Source organism: Zea mays, chromosome 9 (genome assembly GCF_902167145.1).
Source record: "Zea mays cultivar B73 chromosome 9, Zm-B73-REFERENCE-NAM-5.0, whole genome shotgun sequence".
NCBI classification, from domain to species: domain Eukaryota; kingdom Viridiplantae; phylum Streptophyta; class Magnoliopsida; order Poales; family Poaceae; genus Zea; species Zea mays.
In genome coordinates this window covers 156,714,052-156,729,883 of record NC_050104.1, presented here as the reverse complement: position 1 = coordinate 156,729,883, position 15,832 = coordinate 156,714,052, and the positions used below count along the sequence as shown (strand labels likewise).

General features: G+C 43.8%; 1 pseudogene; it reads left to right on the top strand.

The window, feature by feature from the left end:
- The first annotated feature begins 13,658 nt into the window (after positions 1-13,658).
- LOC109942667 (protein TIFY 11b-like) lies at positions 13,659-15,130 on the top strand (annotated as a pseudogene).
- Positions 15,131-15,832: the final 702 nt, after the last annotated feature.

Genomic DNA, 15,832 nt, shown 5'->3' with positions numbered 1-15,832 from the left:
GGCTGAAGTGTGTTGAAAATACTAGCGATGAGTTACTTGGGGCATATTCCAAGTCCGAAGATAATGCACTATCTGCGGCCTTCGGGAGCCGAAAAAAGAAAAGATTAAATAGAGTTTTTAATGCTATTGGATTTGTGTACCCTGACTATCGCTACCCGCTACGAGGGCAGAAAAGAAAGGGTGCAACCTCTGGAAAGGTTGTTGCTTTGGCTGCTCCAAGCGAGCCTGCGCCGAAGAGTAAAAAGTTGAATGTCCTCACCCACCAGCCCCGTTATATTGAGCCGACCGTGGTGCCCGAGTTTGATGGGAAGACTTCTTCAGCTGCTGATCCGAAAGAGCCAATTCCTCCTACGCAGAAGGATGAAGAATCGGCTACCATGCCGAAGGCACCCTCAGCCGATCAGGCTGAGGCAAAGACTGGTAAATATAAGGCCAAAAAGCCAGAGACTGAAGGAATAAAATGTTAGAAGTTTTCAGCCCTTCGGCAGAAATACCAATGCCGAAGATAGAAAAAGGTCTTGCGGCCACTCCCAAAAGAAGAAGGATGAGAAGTGTACTAGATGTGCTAGAAACGGTAAAGGCCTCAAGCTCTACTCCAAGGAAAATTGCTAAGGCTACGAAAATGCAAATTGAAGCTAAAACAAAACTGACCGAAACCGAAGCTACAATGAGCCAGGCTAGTGCCGAAGCCGGGCCTTCAGAGCCTGCTAAGAAAAAACCCTCAAAAATTGAAGAGAAGGCAGCGAAGGAAGAGGCTATAGAACGGACTTTACCTGAAAAAGCTGCCGCTCCTGCTCCCGAAGCACCTTCCAAAGACCTTGATTATGTTATTCGACATGCTTCGGGTAAAAGATTATCTGAGGAAGAAATTTTTGAAGCTAGACACTATGCCCGAGAACTGAAGTACCCAAAAGGGGCCTTAGTGTTTAATGGTATGGATGAAGATGATTTCTTGTATTGTCTCCCAGACAACAAAGAATTATCCATCTGCCGGGAGATGGCCAGAAGTATGGGTTTTCCGAAGCTCGAAGCTAGCCTTTGTGTCATGACGAAGGACGATCTTGCGGATAGCCTTGCATACAACAGTCTGAAGGTACAAAAGTTGTGAATTTTGAAGCTTATGGATTGTATAATAGAGTCTTTTATTCTCATGTTAATCCATTCATTCTTTCTTGTAGGGCTTAATACTTAGCAACGCCTTAAGGGCGCAAAAGAATGCTGAAGACGAGAGCTGCACTATTGCTCTCAACAACCTTCGAACAGAGGTTATTAAGCTGAGAAACGAAGCCACGGAAAAAGACAAAATTCTACTTACATTGGTGGACAAAGTAATGGGGGATGAAGCTAACTTCAAGGCTCAATCTAAATTTCAAAAGAATGAGATTGAAGACCTTCAAAAACAACTGGCTGAGGCCAAATTAAAATGCGCTGTTGCCAAAGCTGACCGAGATGCCAGTGATTACTGGAAAAATTATTTTGAAAAAACAGTTGCAGAGCTTCGCGCATCAAAAGAAAGATGTTTTGAAAAATCTGTGGAATGTGTAAAAAAGATAAAGACTAGCTTCGCCATCGTGGGCGCCTACTCAAACGAAGACAACTTCATACCGGGCAACCCTAAGGGCATCATTGAGTGGATCAGTAATGAAGCCAAAGCTTTTGATTAAATTTTGAGTGACCGCGGGGACGTCTGTGCATTCTCTGGTGCGAGGGGGTTGCAGCCATTTTGGAGAAGGCAGGTTGTGAACATGTTAAAACCTTGGCCCAGACCAAAGCTGCCTTCTCCGTCGACGATACGAAGGACCCCTTGGCCGAAGCAAGTTTAATAGGTGGAAAATTTTTCACTGATATCTGGGAAAATGGCGGCCGAGGGATGGCTCATGAAATAATGAAGAAGAGCGAAAAAGATATTCATGACGCTCGAGAAGCTACAAAAGAAGCTGAAAAAGCTGTGGAACTCAAAAGACGGATAGGTATCACTTAATGGCTTTTAGCTTTGTTGTTTATTTTTGTGACTTCGAACTAATTTATGTCTTCTACCGCAGCTGAACTATCTCCTCCCCTAGAGCCATTCGACCCACTGGCCGACCCAGAGACAAAGAAAGCAGTAGAAATTATTAATATGGCCGAAGCTATTGTAGATGAAGTTGTTACCAAACTGCTAACCGAAGTTGCAGAAAAAGTTCTGAAGGAAAAAGAGTAGCTATTGTAAAAACATTTTCTAGAATATTAATGTAACATTTGCTGAACTATGTTTGTAATATTCGGTGCTTACAAGATTTGAATGTAAAATATGAATTGCTTGTAATTCAGTTCTTTGCGATGCATGAAACTTTATGTACATACCGTTTTTGAGCCCTCGGCGAAAAACACCTTCCCTTCTTTTCATGCTTCGTAAAGAAAAGTTTTTATGCCTCGTAAGAATCATCCACCCTTTGTAAAATCATCAATGCTTCGTAAAGAATAGATCCCTCCTTTCACATCAGAACTGATGAAGCTGTAACTCTCAGCTTACTTTGTGCCTTGGCATATTTTCATTTTTTATAAAGCATTCTCCGAAGATCGGCCTCGCTTCCAATTGATGTTATTGATGTGATATGATGTATGATGTGATGCTATGCGATATGATGCGATGATATGATGCAAAGAATGATGCTAATGCCGAAGACATGTACTCACACTGAAACACAATATCTGTGTTCCCATAGGAACCATCAAAAATCTCTTTGTCGTTTATTTTTCGGCTTCACCGCTTATTTTTCGGTGTAAGTTCTGCATCCCCTTAGGAACGTCTTTTGAACTTCTTCGCCTTCTATTTCGGTGGTATTCGCGTTGACTTTTCGTGCTTCGCCTTATATTTCGGCGGTATTCGCGTTGACTTTTCGCGCTTCGCCTTATATTTCGGCGGTATTTGGCTCTGCATTCCCTTTGGAACAACTTTTGAGCAGAAAACTTACACTTCGCTCCCTTGGGAACGACTTTTTGTAGCTTCGACAAACTTACGCTGCGTTCCCTAGGAACGACTTTTTGTAGCTTCGGCAAACTTACGCTGCGTTCCTTAGGAACAACTTTTGTAGCTTCGGTAAAACTTGCAATGTAATTTTTAGGTCTGCATTCCCTTAGGAACGACTTTTTAGCTTCGGCAGTTTTTGAGCTTCGTAGGTCTATAGGAAAGATATATTTCATTATGACAAGAACGAAGCTATTACAAGAAATTAAAAGTGACAAGAAGACTAGATTTACACCAATTGTTCCTTGTTAAAAAGAAAATGACAATGAATGTAAAATGCTTCAGAGGTAGGATATCTCTAAATAGATGTGTTTTGACTCTGGCACAGTACTGTTGACTGTGCGAGCTTCGGATTCCTCCCTGAGCTCTCGCTGCTGATGAGTCTGATGGCTCCCTTCTGGCTGCTGACCTCTTGAATAGGCAGGTTGTAGTGGCGGCGGAGGTGAAAGCTGTGGCCAAGAAGCCTGTGGCTGACTAGCCGAAGCAACAGAAGCTGCAGGATGATTACCCACATACTCTGGTATGTAGGGTGAGTGACACGAAGCAGTATGTAGGACCTGCTTCGGTTGACTTTGCCGGGCTTCGGCTTCTGCGATCTCCTTCTGCTTTTGGATGGTGATTTGGCACATTCTTGTAGTATGGCCCTTGTCTTCACCACAAAATAGACAGTAAATCTTCCTAGGTTGGTCCCCATATCTTCCTCCGAAGCCCCTAGCACCTCTGCCTCTTGGAGCTGGCGGCCGAAAAGAGCTTTGTTGCTGCCCCGAAGATTGTGAAGAATACTGGGGCCTCTGCAGCTGACTTCCTCTGTCATCATTCTGAGTGTTGTGAATTGACCTGACATGCCTCGGGTGTATTCTTCCTCCAAAGCCCCTGGTCATCTCGAAGAACCTGTAAGCTTCCTCCCTTCTTTGGCGGAAGTCATTGTCAGCCCTGATATATTTATCCATCTTTTGAAGCAACTTCTCCAGAGTCTGTGGAGGTTTTCTGGCAAAGTACTGGGCAGTAGGTCCTGGACAAAGCCCCTTGATCGTGGCCTCAATAACAATCTCATTGGGCACTATAGGCGCCTGTGCTCTGAGACGCAAGAACCTTCGGACGTATGCTTGAAGATACTCCTCATGGTCTTGCGTACATTGGAACAGAGCCTGAGTTGTGACTAGCTTCGTCTGAAAGCCTTGAAAGCTTGTCAGTAGCATATCCTTGAGCTTCTGCCACAAAGTAATAGTCCCTGGCTGAAGAGAAGAATACCATGTTTGGGCCACATTCCGAACTGCCAAGACGAAGGATTTGGCCATGACAGCTGCGTTGCCTCCATATGAAGATATGGTTGCCTCATAACTCATCAAAAACTGCTTCGGATCCGAATGCCCATCATACATAGGGAGTTGAGGTGGTTTGTATGATGGGGGCCATGGGATAGCCTGCAGTTCTGCTGCGAAGGGAGAAGCATCATCAAAGGTAAAGGTATCATGATTAAAATCATCATACCATCCATCCTCATTGAATAGGCCTTATTGATGAAGCTCCCTATGTTGAGGCCTTCGATATTGCTCGTCTTGAGCAAGATGGCGTACTTCTTCAGGGCTTCGTCAATCTGCCTTTGAAGATCAGCCAGTCGGGCCATCTTCTCCCTCTTCCTTTGTACTTGTTGATGGATTATCTCCATGTTTCTGATTTCTTGGTCCAACTCCTCCTCCTAGAGCGTTGGGCTAGTGGCCTTCCTCTTCTGGCTTCGGGCCTCTCGAAGAGAAAGGGTCTCCTGATTTGGGTCCAGTGGCTATAGTGCGGCAGTCCCTAGCGCTAAAGCTTTCTTCGGCGGCATGATGAAGGTCAGTGCTTGCCGAAGGTGGTCGAAAAGGGTTCACCGGCGGTGGGCGCCAATGTTGGGGACTTGTTCTCAAATGCTATGAGTTAAGAACAAGGCAACATAAAAGGGTTAATGGTTAATACCCTTCGTCCTTCGAAGCATTATATCTCTTAAGATATAATGATCTTCAGACGAAGGGCATGAAGGACATACCTTTGACATTTCAATACATATTAATGAAGGAAGAAGCATATGAAACATGAGAAATAACATAAATAATCATATGGCGTCATTGATAGCTTTAAGTTATATCATCATGAACAAACGTGAACAATATTGAATTACATTTATACCTTCGGCTTGACAGAAGGCAAAAAGTCCAAGCGTGACGCGCGAGCAAATACAAGTCAGCGTGAACAGTACGGGGGTACTGTTCATCTATTTATAGGCACAGTACATAGTCTATGAGAAATTACAATTATGCCCTTTACATTTACTATTGGCTTATAGAAAAATCTATGAGGACTGAACAACCTTTTCCCTTTTAAGTCGGTTCCCTTTTCTGCGATTTAGCCGAAGCTCCCTTCCGCACAGCTTCGGAGCGATGACAACCTTCGTCACGATCAAGCTCCTCATCGTGTATGCTTTTATCATAAATCCGAAGATACCTGTCCATAGACCATACTTGGAAGACATTGTTAAATTATGTTTTTGAGGACCTTCGGAGGACGAAGGCCCCCAACATTAGCTAATCTTGAGCGAGTAGTTACTCCCTTGCTTATGTCACCCAGAATCTGGTCAACGGGGTGATGTCGTTGGATCGTTGCTCGGATTTGGGTTGGAGGTGCCCGTGGTGCTTCTTCCTTCATAACTTGTTCTTCCTGTGCTCCCCTTGATCCTGTGCCTCTTCTTGAGGTGCCTGTTCACCATCTTGAGTTGGAGGATGCACCATTGTGGAGGAAGATGGCTGATCTTGCTCTTGTAGTTTCTGTGGTCGCACATCACCTATTGCCATCGTGCGCATTGCGGCCGTCGGAACATCATCTTCATCTATGTCATCAATATCAACTTGCTCTCTTGGTGAGCCATTAGTCTCATCAAATACAACGTCGCTAGAGACTTCAACTAAACCCGATGATTTGTTGAATACTCTATACGCTTTTGTATTTGAGTCATACCCTAGTAAAAACCCTTCTACTGCCTTGGGAGCAAACTTAGAATGTCTACCTTTCTTCACCAGAATGTAGCATTTGCTCCCAAAAACTCGAAAGTAGGAAACGTTGGGTTTGTTACCGGTAAGGAGTTCATACGAGGTCTTCTTGAGAAGGCGATGTAGATAGAGCCGGTTTATGGCGTGGCAAGCTATGTTCACATCTTCCGACCAAAACCGCTCGGACATCTTGAATTCTCCAAGAATCGTTCTTGCCATGTCGATGAGCATCCTGTTCTTCCTCTCTACCACACCGTTTTGCTATGGTGTGTAGGGAGCGAAGAACTCGTGCTTGACGCCTTCTTCCTCAAGATACTCCTTCACTTGCAGATTCTTGAACTCGGACCCGTTGTCGCTTCTTATCTTTTTCACCTTGAGCTCAAATTCGTTTTGAGCCCTCCTTAGAAAGCGCTTTAGGGTCCCTTGGGTTTTTGACTTATCCTGCAAAAAGAACACCCAAGTGAAGCGGGAAAAATCATCAACAATTACGAGACCATACTTACTTCCCCCGATGCTAAGGTAGGCAACGGGTTCGAAGAGGTCCATGTGAAGAAGCTCCAGTGGTCTTGATGTTGTCATCACATTCTTGCTTTGATGAGTGCTTCCCACCTGTTTCCCTGCCTGACAAGCTGCACAAGGTCTATCTTTCTCAAAACAAACATTGGTTAGTCCTAACACATGGTCTCCCTTTATAAGTTTGTGAAGGTTCTTCATCCCAACATGTGCTAGACGGCGATGCCACAGCCAGCCCATACTAGTCTTAGCTATTAAGCATGCATCTAGATCGGCCTCCTCTTTCGAAAAATCAACTAAGTAGAGTTTGCTGTCTAATACACCCTTAAAAGCTAATGAACCATCACTCCTTCTAAAGACAGATACATCAACATTTGTAAAAAGACAATTGTAACCCATGTGACACAATTGACTTATAGACAGGAGGTTGTAACCAAGCGAGTCTACTAGAAATACATTCGATGTGGAGTGCTCGTTGGTGATGGCTATCTTGCCCAAGCCTTTGACCTTGCCTTGATTCCCATCTCCAAAAATAATCGTATCCTGGGAATCCTTGTTCTTGATGTAGGAGGTGAACATCTTCTTCTCCCCCATCAAGTGGTTTGTGCATCCGTTGTCGATAATCTAGCTTGAGCCCCTGGATGCATAAACCTGCAAGGAATTTAAGCTTGGGTTTTAGGTACCCAACACTTGTTGGGTCCTACAAGGTTAGTCACAATAGTTTTTGGAACCCAAATACAAGTCTTGTTTCCCTTGCATTTGGCTCCCAACTTCCTAGCAACCAGTTTTTCATTCTTACATGAAAGTACAAAAGTAGTGTTGCAAGCATGGAAAATAGTAGTAGATTCATTACACACTTTCCTAGGCACATGATGCACAACATGATTTCTTCTAGACCTACTTCTACCGTGAGCAAAAGTAGAACTAGAGACAAACATAGCATGTGAATCAAAAGCATCATGATCATAACTCCTATTATAATTGGAATGACTAGCAATTTTCCTATTATAAATGAAAGCATGATTCCTTTGAGTACTACTAGCCATAGGGGCCTTCCCTTTCTTCTTGGTGAGAATGGGAGCCTTTTGGCTTGTTAAGTTCTTGGCTTCCCTTCAAAAACCAAGCCCATCCTTAATTGAGGGATGTCTACCAACAATGTAGGCATCCCTAGCAAACTTTAATTTATCAAAATCATTTTTGCAAGTCTTAAGTTGAGCATTAAGACTTGCCACTTCATCATTCAACTTAGTAATAAAAATAAGATGTTCATTACATGCATCAACATCAAAGTCCTTACATCTATTACAAACACTAACATGCTCTACACATGAATTTATCTTACTAACTTCCTCTAGCTTAGCAATTAATTCATCATTTGAACTCTTTAAACTAGATATAGTTTCATGGCAAACAGACAATTCAGAGGATAACATTTCATTTCTTTTACTTTCTAGAGCAAGAGATTTTTGAACACTAACAAATTTATCATGTTCTTCATATAGAATGTCCTCTTGCTTTTCTAAAAGTCTATCCTTTTCATTTAGAGCATCAATTAACTCATTGATTTTACCTACTTTAGTTCTATCTAAACCTTTGAATAAACTAGAGTAATCTACTTCATCATCGGAAGATTCATCATGCTAGAAGTAGTGTACCTAGGGGTATCTCGAACATGTACCTTCTTTTCCTTGGCCATAAGACATGTATGGCGTTCGTTGGCGAAGAGAGAAGACTTGTCGAAGGCCGAGGCCGCCAGTCCCTCATCGTCGAAGTCGGATGAGGAGCAGTCGGAATCCCATTCTTTTCCAAGATGAGCCTCGCATTTCGCCTTCCTATAGCTTTTCTTCTTCTCCTTCTTCCCATGTCTCTCTTGTCCCTGGTCATTTTCATTATCGGGACATTGAGCAATAAATGACCAGTCTTACCACATTTGAAGCAGGAGCGCTTTCCCCTTGTTTTGTTCTTGTTGGGGTCCTCCTTGCATCCTTTAAGTGCGGTCTTGAAGCGCTTGATGGTAAGCGCCATCTCATCTTCATTAAGGCTGACAGCCTCCACTTGAGCTGCCTTGCTTGGTAGTGCTTCCTTGCTGCTAGTTGCCTTGAGCTCAACGGGTTGTGGCTCATAGACAGGCAAAGGGCCATTTAAGGCGTCATCTACATACCTTACCTCCTTAACCATCATGCGTCCGCTTACAAATTTTTCGAGTATCTCCTCGGGCGTCATCTTTGTATACCTGGGATTTTCACGGAAAAGATTCACAAGATGGGGGTCAATAACGGTAAAGGACCTGAGCATGAGTCGGACGACGTCGTGGTCCGTCCATCTTGTGCTTCCATAGCTTCTAATCTTGTTGACCAGGGTCTTGAGCCTGTTGTAGGTTTGTGTTGGCTCTTCTCCCCTGATCATGGCAAATCTTCCCAACTCGCCTTCCACCAACTCCATTTTGGTGATCATTGTAGCATCGTTTCCCTCATGAGAGATCTTGAGGATGTCCCAAATTTGCTTGGCGTTGTCCAAGCCACTTACTTTATTATACTCGTCCCTACAAAGAGATGCTAACAACACAGTAGTAGCTTGTGCATTCTTATGAATTTGCTCATTAATAAACACAGCGTTATCCGTACTATCAAAATGCATTCCATTTTCAACTATTTCCAAAATGCTAGGATGGAGAGAAAATAGATGACTACGGATTTTATGACTCCAAAATGACTAGTCCTCTCCATCAAAGTGTGGAGGTTTTCCTAGAGGAATATAAAGTAAATGTGCATCCAAATTGTACGTCATGCGGGAATAATCAAAGGAATAGTTTTGATTAACCGTCTTTTTCTTTGATGAAGAATTGTCATCGTCGTCGTCTCTTGGTGAAGAAGAAGATGCATCGTTGTCGTAGTAGACGATCTTCTTGATGCGCCTCTTCTTCTTCCCGTCCTTCTTCTTGTGACTCGAGCTAGAGTCAGTTGGCTTATCGTCTCTAGGGTTGTTGAGGAAGGACTCTTTTTCTTTGTCGTTGACCACCATCCCCTTTCCTTTAGGATCCATCTCTTCGGGTGATTAGTCCCTTATGTGAAGAGAACGGCTCTGATACTAATTGAGAGCACCTAGAGGGGAGGTGAATAGGTGATCCTGTAAAAATAAAACACTAATAGCCACAAAACTTAGTTATAAGTGTTAGTACGGCTAAGTAGCTTGAAGCGAGCTCTTGCGAACACAAATAATCACAGAGAGGAGCAACACAAGAGACACGCGATTTTATCCCGTGGTTCGGCCAAGTAACACTTGCCTACTTCCACGTTGTGACGTCCCAATGGACGAGCGTTGCACTCAACCCCTTTCAAGTGATCCAATGATCAACTTGAATACCACGACTTTCTTGCTTATAGTCTTCTTTCTGTTTGCGAGGAATCTCCACAAGTTGGATCCTCTCGCCCTTACAAGATTGATCACAAAGAACGCACAAGAGTAAGGTTGGGAAGAGCAACACACACAAGACTCAAATACGCAGCACAACCATGCACACAAGTCACGACTTGAGCTCGAATTGCAACACACGGAGTTCACACCTCAAATGGAGCTCAAAACGCTAACACAAAGAATCAAATGCGTGAAGTTGGAGTCTTAGGATGCTTAGTGAATGCTTGGGTTACTCCTCCATGCGCCTAGGGGTTTCTTTTATAGCCCCAAGGCAGCTAGGAGCCGTTGGAGGCCAACTTGGAAGGCCAAACTTGTCTTCTGTCGGGTGGTGCATCGGACAGTCCGGTGCACCACCGGACAGTCCCTGTAGCTGTCCGGTGCGCGATCTCCTTCCTTTTCTGGCGCATCCGACCGTTGGTACTCGAGATCGGTTGGCGCACCGGACACTATTCGGTGCACACCGGACAGTCCGGTGTGCCCAACCGACCGTTACTGCGGGCCACACGTCGCCCACAGATTGCGCGGCCGACCGTTGCGCTGGCGACCATTGGCTCACTGGACAGTCCGGTGCACCACCGGACAGTCCGGTGAATTATAGCCACGTCGCCTTTCCGTTTCCCGAGAGCGATGAGTTCGATGCGGACGACTCACCGGACAGTCCGGTGCACCACCGGATAGTCCGGTGAATTATAATCGTACGCCGTCGTCGAGTCCCGAGAGCGGCCTGTTCACGCGGACCAGCCTGGCGCACCGGACACTGTCCGGTGCACCACCGGACAGTCCAGTGTGCCAAGCCGAGCTGAAGTTGGCTGCACAGAGCCAAGTCTTTTTCCATTTCTTTTCTCCCTATTTCTAGCACTTAGACAAAATATGTTAGTACTCAAAACAATGTACTAAGTCTAGAAATGTACCTTTATCTTTGATTTGCACTTCTCACTTTACTTGGCACATGTGAACTTAATTAAACATGTTGGGCACTTAATCACCAAAACATTATAGAAATTACCCAAGGGCATATTTCCCTTTCAGATGGAAGGGTGGTGTTGTTGGCTGCCTGTTTTGCTATGAATTCCTTAGGTGGTTGCCTATTATTTTGCTCAGTGGCCAGGTGATGTATATGGTGGTGGTGATGCCTGATTCTTTTGCACGTCTTCTAAGCTGATCAATAAGGCTTAAGGAGATGGATGGTGCTGCTCATAGCTGAATGTTTAGCACCATTATATATACATATTTGTGTATGTGTGTAATAGCAACTAACTCAGACTGTTTCGAATCTATTTTAGACCTATTACCTATTAATCACCTGTAATGAACATGTTGTGGAGCTATTATGAACTGATTATTAGCTTATCATGCGCATGATATTTAAAGTGGTGTAAGATTCTTATATTCGTATATATGTGTTCATGTGATGCACCTGTTTAGTTTATGTGGCGTGAATGGAGTTTGGTGAACAACCAAACAGCTGCCACACATTGACATGTATGCCTAAGTTTAGGCGTGGCAACAATCCAAACAAGTGTCACACTTTTTAAAGTCAAGCCTAATCTTAGGTGAACACATGAACCAAACATAAGCTAAGCTAAGGCAGGTTGGGCAAGCCACAAATGTGGCAGCTAACTAAGCTTAGGCATGGCATCCTAGGCATAGAACCAAACATACCTTTAGTATCGAAGGTTCTTAAACTAACAAGTTTTAATATTAAATTGTTTTGTAACTCACTTTTAGACCAACCTTCGTCACGTCACCGAAGATCGGAGAAGCTTCGGATCCGTTAGTCAATCGAAGTTCTTTAGCGCAATCGGAGCAATAGGGAAATGAGGAAGAAGTCAAGCGGCGTGCGCTTCTCGTATCCAAAAGGAAAAAGATGATGTCACCCTTAGCGGATCTTGTAGTTCGCATGCATAGAGTTAGAGCGCATGGTTTTAATTTATACAAATATCACACCCGGTTTCGGAAGATAGCCGAATGCGAACCATGTAAATGTCAGGATCATAAATTCATGTACACAACGATTACATAACTGTACATCATCATATAATGCTCGAATAATAACATGAAGAAGAATTACTTTATTAGATCATGATATCAGAGACGTCCACATAGTCATTAACTTAAACCATAATCAAAGTGCTAAAGCGAAACACAGTAAAGATAAGGCTTTCACAGACAGCTGACTGGGGGTTTGTTGCTAATCTAGTTTAGAACTCTTCGAAGTCCTGAAACTCCTGGAAATCCTCTACATGACCTTCGTCTTCTCTAGAGAAGGGGTTGCAATGTGTACAACATGGTGTCTTCTATTTAAGCAAGGGTGAGTACACATCAACGTACTCAACAAATGCCCTTTTGACCAAGGTGGACTAGCTGTATATGGAGCTAAGCTTAAAGCGGTTGCTTTTAGTTCATCAGATATTTATTATTAGTAGAAGCCAAATTGTATCATAGAACTCAAGTTGATATCCCAAAAAGCACCTCCTCAGAGAGGAAAATACCAGAATAAGTATAGCCATCATCATTAAACCATCGACATAAATGTATCCAGAGTACCTCTAATCAAAGAGGGTCCCAAGGCTGCTCTTAACCGTGAGCACGACTGATATATCGGTTTCTAACCATCTACAAAGGTCGCACACTTTACCCACGAGTCGTGATCTCTTTTTGCCTTGGGTCGATCAAACCCTCAAACACTCCCAAGGTGAGTCGGCAAGGTTTCACTATGTAGCCTTTACAAAGATTATCCTAGTGTGTAGCCGCCCGTTAGGTTTCACCAGTCATACAAGCACAATACTTCTCTCTAAGGGTGTGACTAACAAAACCAAATTGAATGAACCTCAGCACCCCACTCTTAGCAGAGCAAGCACTATGCTCCAGCTCCCATTGACGACACATCGATGAAGCAAACTACACCCTAGATTCCTCTAATTAATCAGCTTAGGGCGTCTCATACCACCCTCATGGTTACACTGTTTTCCAATGTGGTCTCTCAATGAATATGTCTTTACGGAGAGGTACTCGGGAAACAACCCGAGCCCACTAAATCATTTATCTATGATTAATTCGTTACTCTGATATTTGTTGGTTCAATAATTAATTAATTAATTAACCAACATGAGAGATCCTATGTGAAGCGGATTAACGATGCGCGAAAAAGTGCGCGGGACACGCACGCGAAAGATTGTACACGACAGTGCGCGAACAACTCACGTGACGTGTGCGATAGCGTGCGAACAACTAATTGGAGAAGTCCCACTAAATGGAGAGGCTCCTTGGATTTGTGAGAGGATTTGGTGAAGAATGGAGAGAGAGAGAGAAAGAGGAGGAGGAGAGGAGGGGAGTCTCCTTGCGCAAATGCATGGGGTTGTTTAATTGCTCACATAGAAGAGAAGGGAAAAGTAAGTCACTGGTGCACAGGAAAATAGAAAAATATTTCTATCTATTTTTTAACTAAAATTAATAAAGAACTCAAATTAATCGTGAATAAATATTTGAATCATAATCCTTTATCATTTCTAGATGGCATGACACGATATAAAGCACATTTGGAACTAATTTTTAAGAAATTGGTTTATAGAAATTGAGGTGGTTCCAAACATACCAGTTTATACCTAAGTTTATAGAAATTAGATTCTCGGTTTCTTAAGAACCAAAAAGCTAAACTTGATTGTTTTCCAAATAGGACTATAGTTAGTTGATCAGTTCTAACCATGTGGTTCTTAATCGGGCCGTGTCTTAATAGGCTCAGGCCCGCTTCAACATCTGTACAAGCTAGCCACCCTGGCCCGTCATGTCACCCGCTCGCCTTTCACGTGTTGCAATGCTTTCCCCTCACCACCGGGTGTCTCGCGCCGGCCGTAGCTATGGGCCTCATGCCGGCTGCTGCTGCGGCGGCGGAGGCGACCGAGGAGAGGAGCACAGTGCTGGAGTTCTTCCCGCAGCAGGCTGGCACGCTGAAAGACGAGCAGCAAAATAAAGGTGTGTTCGTGCCTCGCCGCCTTCAGTGTGACCTTTACTCAGTCCTCATCCGTGCGCACATATATATAGGAAGAGGAAGGACGGGAGAGCGGCGCTGACCATCTTCTACAGCCGGCGGCAAGGTGGTGGTCATGGACAACTTCCCCGCCGACAAGGCCGATGAGCTCATGCAGCTCACCGGCTCCGGCAACGCCGCGCTCGCCGCCGCCCAGAGCGCGCTGGGACAGCCCAGCCTCAAAGGTAGGAACGAACTGGACGCGCGCGTATGCCTACGCTGTCCTCCATCAGAGTTCACAGGGACGATAGATATATAAGATTATAAGGTGTTCATACGTACGGCGAGCTGAGAGTGACAGCATAGATGTGCATTACCGTTTCAAAGCTCGCTCCGACAGACCTTGGGGACACGGCGCGCGCGTTAGGTGGCGTCGTGGGCTCGTGCCACGTTTCGCGTAAAAGTGAACTCAGCGCAGCGGTGGAACTAGAAGGCAGTAGAAGGAGAGAGAGAGAGAGAGAGAGAGGACGGGGAGCAAGTTCTGCTGGCCTTCTCGCTCTTCTGCTTGTTCCTCGTCGTCTCCACTCCACGTCTGTCTAGCTGGCTGGCTGAATTTTCATTCCACTTGTAGAGAATATCTTGAGACGATGTAGTAATAGAGAGATGTAGGTAGGAAATGGTCGGAGGAGTCTTAACTCAGTAAGCTTTGTTCCTTTATAATGGATTGGTAGGTCGGAACGATTTTTAACCAAATTGCTTCTTTAATTTATATAAATTTTAATTAGCTGAAACGATTTCGGGTGTAATCTGACACAAATGAACAAGGCCTAAGCAAAATAGAACCATTCAGATTACCCCTCGATCTAGTATGTACTATTAGTTATAGTTTTGAAAAAGATTTAAGTTAAATTTATAAAATTTTGACTACAAATAACTGTTTTATTATTTAATATTAAAACCTAATGTTTATATATATATATAGTGATTTGTCTTAAAAAGTGTTTTTTATAAAAGAATATAAATGTATTAAAAAAATATTGATCAAACACGCTAGTTCACACCCATGTGTCCGTGTAGGTCTCATTGGTTGAACACGAACCTTCGCCTCGCAGGACCGGAGCTACCGAGGACATCGTGCGGCTAGAGCCTAGAGCGGAGGAGGGTATTCCAGCGCGGTCCGACGAGCAGCTCAAGCGGATAAGCGAATAAAATAGTAATTTATGAGTGATTTGATCCTCAATCTCGCAGACCTCAGATACTATGTTAGAACTTACTAATATAATGCCCGTGTGTTATGATTAATTACACGTAATCATATTTAATTAGTGAGTTTGACAATCTATTAGACCGAAGAGACTTATTCTTGCTACCTTCTGTGTACCTGAAATTTTAGGCGCTGCAGCCAGCCAACGAAGAACAGATAATCGGAACGAGTCGTATTTGGGCTCCTTTAAAATTTGTGTCGAGCAAACACGAAGTTGACTCCCGTGGGTTCCCGTTTACTTTCTCTCTTTTGATCATCTGAGCAGCAGGCGGCTGCGACTGAGTCGTTTTGTTTATACCCAAAAAAACCAAACAAAGTGAGTAACAAATTAAGCCATCAAGGTTTCAACCATAGGCACAACACTTTCGTCAAGTTGTAGACGCTGACGCATATCGATCTTTTTTTATCCCAGCACACACGTTGCTGCGCGCGGCGCATGTGACGGAATTACATTTTGAGAAAATCTCTTCAATGCCATCCAAACTTATACTAATCCCTTCAATGCCATCAGATTTTATGGCTTCCCTTCAATGCCATCAAATTTAAATTCTAATCCCTTAAATGTCATTGCCGTTAGTTTCAAGTTAACGCCGTTAGTTCTATTTAAAGCAAATCTCTCCAATGCCATCAAAATCTATATCAATCCC